This window comes from Phalangium opilio, unplaced genomic scaffold, assembly GCF_054372755.1.
Source record: "Phalangium opilio isolate 3A_F unplaced genomic scaffold, DU_Popi_V2 ptg000017l_1, whole genome shotgun sequence".
Taxonomy (NCBI): Eukaryota; Metazoa; Arthropoda; class Arachnida; order Opiliones; family Phalangiidae; genus Phalangium; species Phalangium opilio.
The window spans coordinates 10,767,057-10,773,356 of NW_028324151.1; positions in this window are offsets into that span (position 1 = coordinate 10,767,057).

The following is a 6,300-nucleotide window of genomic DNA, read 5'->3' on the forward strand; positions in this document are numbered from 1 at the left end:
TTTATAAACTTATCTCTTACTTTTTCAAGTCTTTGTCTGCAAAGACAGTTTTTATTAATATCTGGTACTTCAGTCTTAATATTAATTAAAGTTGTTTAGAAATTAGCGTTTTAAACCTTAGGAGAGAAAAGCAGGCGCTTCTTTTAAGTCTAAGGGTTTTGAGTGTCCATTATTTAAAGTTTCAATCCTGACTGGTTGACATGAAAATCAACGTCCAGTCCAACTCAAATAGCTTTCCCTTCGTTTTCACAGAGGAAACTTACCCTTGATCACTAACCTAGTTCAATTACCCATGATCGCTAACCTAGTTCAGTCATCTACGCGAACTATTATTTTAGCAACAATTTCGAAACAATAATTATTAAATATTAACTCTATATAAACATTTTATGTTTCAATTGCAAATTTTATTTATGAGAAAGAAAGTTTAAAATAACTTTGGCAATATGTATGCAAAATTAGGCCAACACGATGGCGCTAAATAGGGTTTAATAATAATAATAATCTAAGCTTTTGCCTACGAAGGGATTTCCACACTAAGCCTGTGGCTTGTTTACAGGTGGGTCCCTTTACAATGCATAGAGGGGTGGTGGCTAGCCCCTATGCCACAGCTAACCGACAGCGCCCTATACTAACTATTACCGTTAACCTCTGCAAGTTTTGATGGAAAGGAGAAACCGGGTTAGACCGCGGAGGAAAACTCCTTTAACAAGCGGGGAGAGAACTTGCAAACTCTACGCAGAAGGATTTGTTCCCAGATTTTCACCCGGTGCCACAGTCCGGGATCGAACCCGGGATCCTCTTGCTGCGAGGCGAAAGCGCTAACCGCTACGCCACCCCACCTTAGTTCTGAGGTAGCCCACCCCGTACAAAAATTTTAGGCTGTAATTCATCTGCATACGCGCTTTTTTATCGCTACCACGCTGTAATAGGTATACATTAAGGCTACATTTTCTGCAGCTCGAAAAACGCGAAAATTTAACAACAATTCCAGAACTGCAAATTGTCTGCCGTTTCTACATTTTCTGTTTATTATCTGTTAATTGTCTGTACTGGCAGAAATATGCAGCGCGATTCTGCAAACGCGATGCAAAAGTAGAAATAACAGCTGCTAGTTTAAAACTGTAATTTGACCACAGTTATAGACATGTTACAGATCTGCAAAAGTGATGGAAAAGTAGAAATCCAGCTGCCAATTTAAAACTGCAATTTGACTATATTTATTGACATGTTACAGGTTTGCAAAAGTGATGAAAAAGTAGAAATACCAGCTGCTAGTTTAAAACTGCAACTTGACCACATTTATAGACATGTTACAGGCCTGCAAATGTGATGGAAAAGTAGAAATCCAGATGCCAATTTAAAACTGTAATTTTACCTCATTTATAGACATGTTACAGGTCTGCAAAACTTATGGAAAAGAAGATATTCAGCTGCCAATTTAAAACTGCAATTTGACCACATTTATAGACATGTAACAGGTCTACAAAAGTGATGGAAAAGCAGAAATCCAGCTGCCAATTTAAAACTGCAATTTGACCATTTTTATAGACATGTTACAGGTGTGCAAAAGTGATAGAAAAGTAGAAATACCAGCTGCTAGTTTAAAAATTATAAGCAGCAAAATAATTAGCAGCTGGATTTCAGCTTTTCCATCACTTTTGCAGACCTGTAACATATCTATAAAAACGGTCAAATTACAGTTTTAAACTAACAGCTGGTATTTCTACTTTTGCATAGCGTTTGCAGAATTGCGCTGCATATTTCTGCCAGGCTAGACAGTTAACAGTTAACAAAGAGAAAATGTAGAAACGGCAGTCAATTTGCAGTTCTAGAATTTTCCCGTTTTTTGAGCTGCAGAAATGTAGCCTTAATGGTTACAGCGTGGTAGCGATAAAAAAGCGCGTATGCAGATGAATTACAGCTTAAAATTTTTGTACGGGAAGTCAACTTCGAGCGCTCCATAAATTTTTATCTGCTTCTGTTAGGCATTAATATTACTGCTTTTATTTTCCTAAACTTTGAATAAACAATTGGTTAGGCCTAAAAAGGCATCTTAAAAAAGCTTTACTCATTCATCTCAATAAGATCTTTTGATCTAATACTGTCACGTCTCGATCCTAAAAATATTTAAACCACCATAAAAGATAGAAAATTGAAACATTTTTGGTCATAAAAGGGCCAGTATTGTATATACAGTTATCAAAAGTCTATCAGATATGTTTCAATAAGTTTGACACTGCCTATACTTCGTAATGCTAGAGACTTACTGAGAGCTAGTTCGAGAATGACTCGAGAATTGAATCCACTCGGTTTTGCAGTCCAACTTCATCGATTAAGACAAGATCTACTATCACCATGGCGCTCGAAATGTGAAGGAAATTGCGAACCAAAGTACTTTAGCGCTATCATATAAGTCTACAGCAGTTTTCCTGGTTGCGAATAGACGTAAAACAAGCCGGTCGGGACCCTTCCCTTCAGTTGTAATCGGTTTTTAGCTACAAGTTTTAAAGACTTTTTCGATTATGTTCTGTGAGTGTGTATGTTGTGGATGTTAGATAGACGAAAAGACCTTTTTAGCTAGATGTGGTAAGAACTTGTACACTTACCTAAACAGTTGGACCATCTCAGATATTACTTTAGCAAGTCAGAAAAGCGTGTATTCAGATAAATTACAGCTTAATATTTTTGTAAGGGATGAGTAGAAGTTGGGAATCCAAAATAAACCTCTCCAAGTCGAGACGCAATTTAGAGACTATTTTTAAATATTAAAAAAAAATATAATTGATATTTATTAATTTAATCGTCATTAATATACCTTAATTCTAGTTAAATCGTTTTAAGGAACTTTATTCCTAAAATAATTTTAAACATAGCTATTGTTGACGTTTGAACTCAAGCGTAAGCCTCTTTAAAGGGTATGGGAATTTACAATTTCATATCATATTTTAGCACGAAAGTGGTATTACACTTTCAAGTCTCTACTTTCAAAATATAAAGTTTTTAATATAATTGAACCAAAGTTTCTATTTTTAAAATCCATTGGAAAATCACGAAAACTCAGCTTCGATATATAAATTATTTTGTCTTGTCAGCTTGTTCGGTTGGTTTATGACATCACACAGGCAAACCTATACGAGCGAGCGCGAGCGCGAGCTATACCCGTCTCGTGCTCTGTCTATGCTTTGATAGCGGAGAGAGTGGCACCATCTCGCGTGCGTGACGTCAAAAACAAGAAAACGTTGTAGCCTTTCTTAAAAACTTTTAAAAAGTGGATTTTAAATAATTTCATATGAAGCATTTTCAAATGCATATTGCCAAATAACTAGAAATCGGAGAATTAAAAGCTTGATATTTTTGAATTCACAGTAATTAATTCTATCTTTTGCTATATAAATCAGAGGTTTTTCAAGCGAAGCTTCTCATACCCTTTAAATTTTTTTGGAAATTTAGGGTATATAAGGCGACTGATTCACAATAATTGATACGAAAACCCGCAATGACCCTGCAAAGCATCTGAAACGCGCCTGCAATGATCCTGCAAAGAATCTGAAATGCACGTGCAATTATCCTACAAAGTATCTGAAATGCACCTGCAATGATCCTGCGAAGTATCTGAAATGCACCTGCAATGATCCTGCGAAGTATCTGAAACGCATCTGATATTATTCCACAAAGTATCTAAATCGCACCTGCAATGATCCTACAAAGAATCTGAAACGCGGCTGCAATGACCCTGCAAAGTATCTGAAACGTACCTGCAATTATCCTACAGAGTATCTGAAATGCTCCTGCAATGATCCTGCGAAGTATCTGAAACGCGGCTGCAATGATCCTACAAAGTATCTGAAACGCACCTGCAATTATCCTACAAAGTATATGAAAAGAGCCTGCAATGATCCTGCAAAGAATCTGAAACGCGCCTGCAATGATCCTGCAAAGTATCTGAAACGCACCTGCAATGATCCTGCGAAGTATCTGAAACGCGGCCGCAATGATCCTGCAAAGTATCTGAAACGCACCTGCAATTATCCTACAAAGTATCCGAAATACGCCTGCAATGATTCTAAAAAGTATCTGAAAAGCGCCTGCAATTTTCCTACAAAGTAGATGAAAAGCGCCTGCAATTATCCTACAAAGTATATGAAATGCTCCTGCAATTATCCTAAAAATATCTGAAAAGTACCTGCAATTATCCTACAAAGTATCTGAAACGCGCCTGTAATTATCCTACAAAGTATCTGAAATTCGGCTGCAATGATCCTAAAAATTATCTGAAAAGCACCTGCAATGATCCTACAAAGAATCTGAAACGCGGCTGCAATGACCCTGCAAAGTATCTGAAACGTACCTGCAATTATCCTACAGAGTATCTGAAACGCACCTGCAATGATCCTGCGAAGTATCTGAAACGCGGCCGCAATGATCCTACAAAGTATCTGAAACGCAGATGCAATTATCCTACAAAGTATCCGAAATACGCCTGCAATGATCCTAAAAAGTATCTGAAAAGCGCCTGCAATTTTCCTACAAAGTATATGAAAAGCGCCTGCAATTATCCTACAAAGTATATGAAATGCTCCTGCAATTATCCTAAAAATATCTGAAAAGTACCTGCAATTATCCTACAAAGTATCTGAAACGCGCCTGTAATTATCCTACAAAGTATCTGAAATTCGGCTGCAATGATCCTAAAAATTATCTGAAAAGCACCTGCAATGATCCTACAAAGAATCTGAAACGCGGCTGCAATGACCCTGCAAAGTATCTGAAACGTACCTGCAATTATCCTACAGAGTATCTGAAATGCACCTGCAATGATCCTGCGAAGTATCTGAAACGCGGCCGCAATGATCCTACAAAGTATCTGAAACGCACCTGCAATTATCCTACAAAGTATCCGAAATACGCCTGCAATGATCCTAAAAAGTATCTGAAAAGCGCCTGCAATTTTCCTACAAAGTATATGAAAAGCGCCTGCAATTATCCTACAAAGTATATGAAATGCACACTACTACAAGAGGGCAGTTCAAACTAAGAGCCTCATCGTAGATGTACATCATACGATGTGGCTAAAAAGCCCCTCACTCTCTTGTCGTACTTTAACACAACCAGAACGCATTTTTTTGTACCAACTTTATTTTTCTGTAAAATTCAGTATTGTTTTTCTTTATGTTAATAAATGACCGTTCGTTTGTTTTATACATTACAAGTGAAAGTTAATCATTAGTACACGAACATTTATTGGTCCGTCGAGCCGGATATATATCTATCTACGTGTATATTCGTTACAAAAACTAGCAAGCAACTTTCGTGATCAAGTTATGAGTCGCTTTCATCAAAAACTGTAGCAAATAAACGTCAACTGCGTCATCAAAAAATATTAAAGAATCAAACTAAATGGATACCTTGCTAAACAAGCGGAGAACCATAAAAGGGCAATAACACGACTGGAAAACGTCAAAGCCATGCCTTTCACTCAACAACAACCTATAGTTGCAGCCAAAATGTATGTAGAAAAAGTTGGAAAATTATCAAATACTTTAGACGAAATTCAGGACGACATTGCAAATACATGTCTCGTCCCTGATGAATTGAGCGTGCATGACAAAGAATATAATGAACTTGTAACCAGACTTGAAGATTTACACATTCATTTTGCATCAATCATTCATCAAACCACAACGTCTATCGCTCCTACGAGTCAAGCATCTCCTCTAGCAGGAAGTCATACGCCAAGTCCCGATGTGAAATTGCCAAATGTAGAACTGCCAAGTTTTGGTGGCAATTTCGTCGACTGGTTCACTTTTCACGACCTTTTCACCGCAATGGTTCACAACAACAAAGTACTAAGTGGAGCACAGAAGTTTCAATATCTCAAGGCATCTTTAAAGAACGAAGCTGCTCTTTTGATCAAGTCCATTCCTGTCACTGATGCAAACTATCCCGATGCATGGGACATCTTGACACAGCGCTACAACGATACAAGTGAAATTATCGATGCCCACATTAAACGCCTTTTCACTCAGCCAAACGTAACCCAGGAATCTTGTAAGGAGAGTTTTTAGTTTATAGAGATAAAGAAATAATATAATTGGTTTTAAATAGTTAATAATAAAATATAAGATAGGGGTTGAGTTATATTCATGATGGTTTTAAATTAACCCACGTGGTGGTTGATAGTCTCCCTACAAAGGTTTTTATAAAAGCCCGGGTAACCGCTAAGTTTTCACTATTGGGATTTGCGGGGTAGATATAAATTGTCTAGGGGATGATTTTGTTTAATTAATAGATATAGTG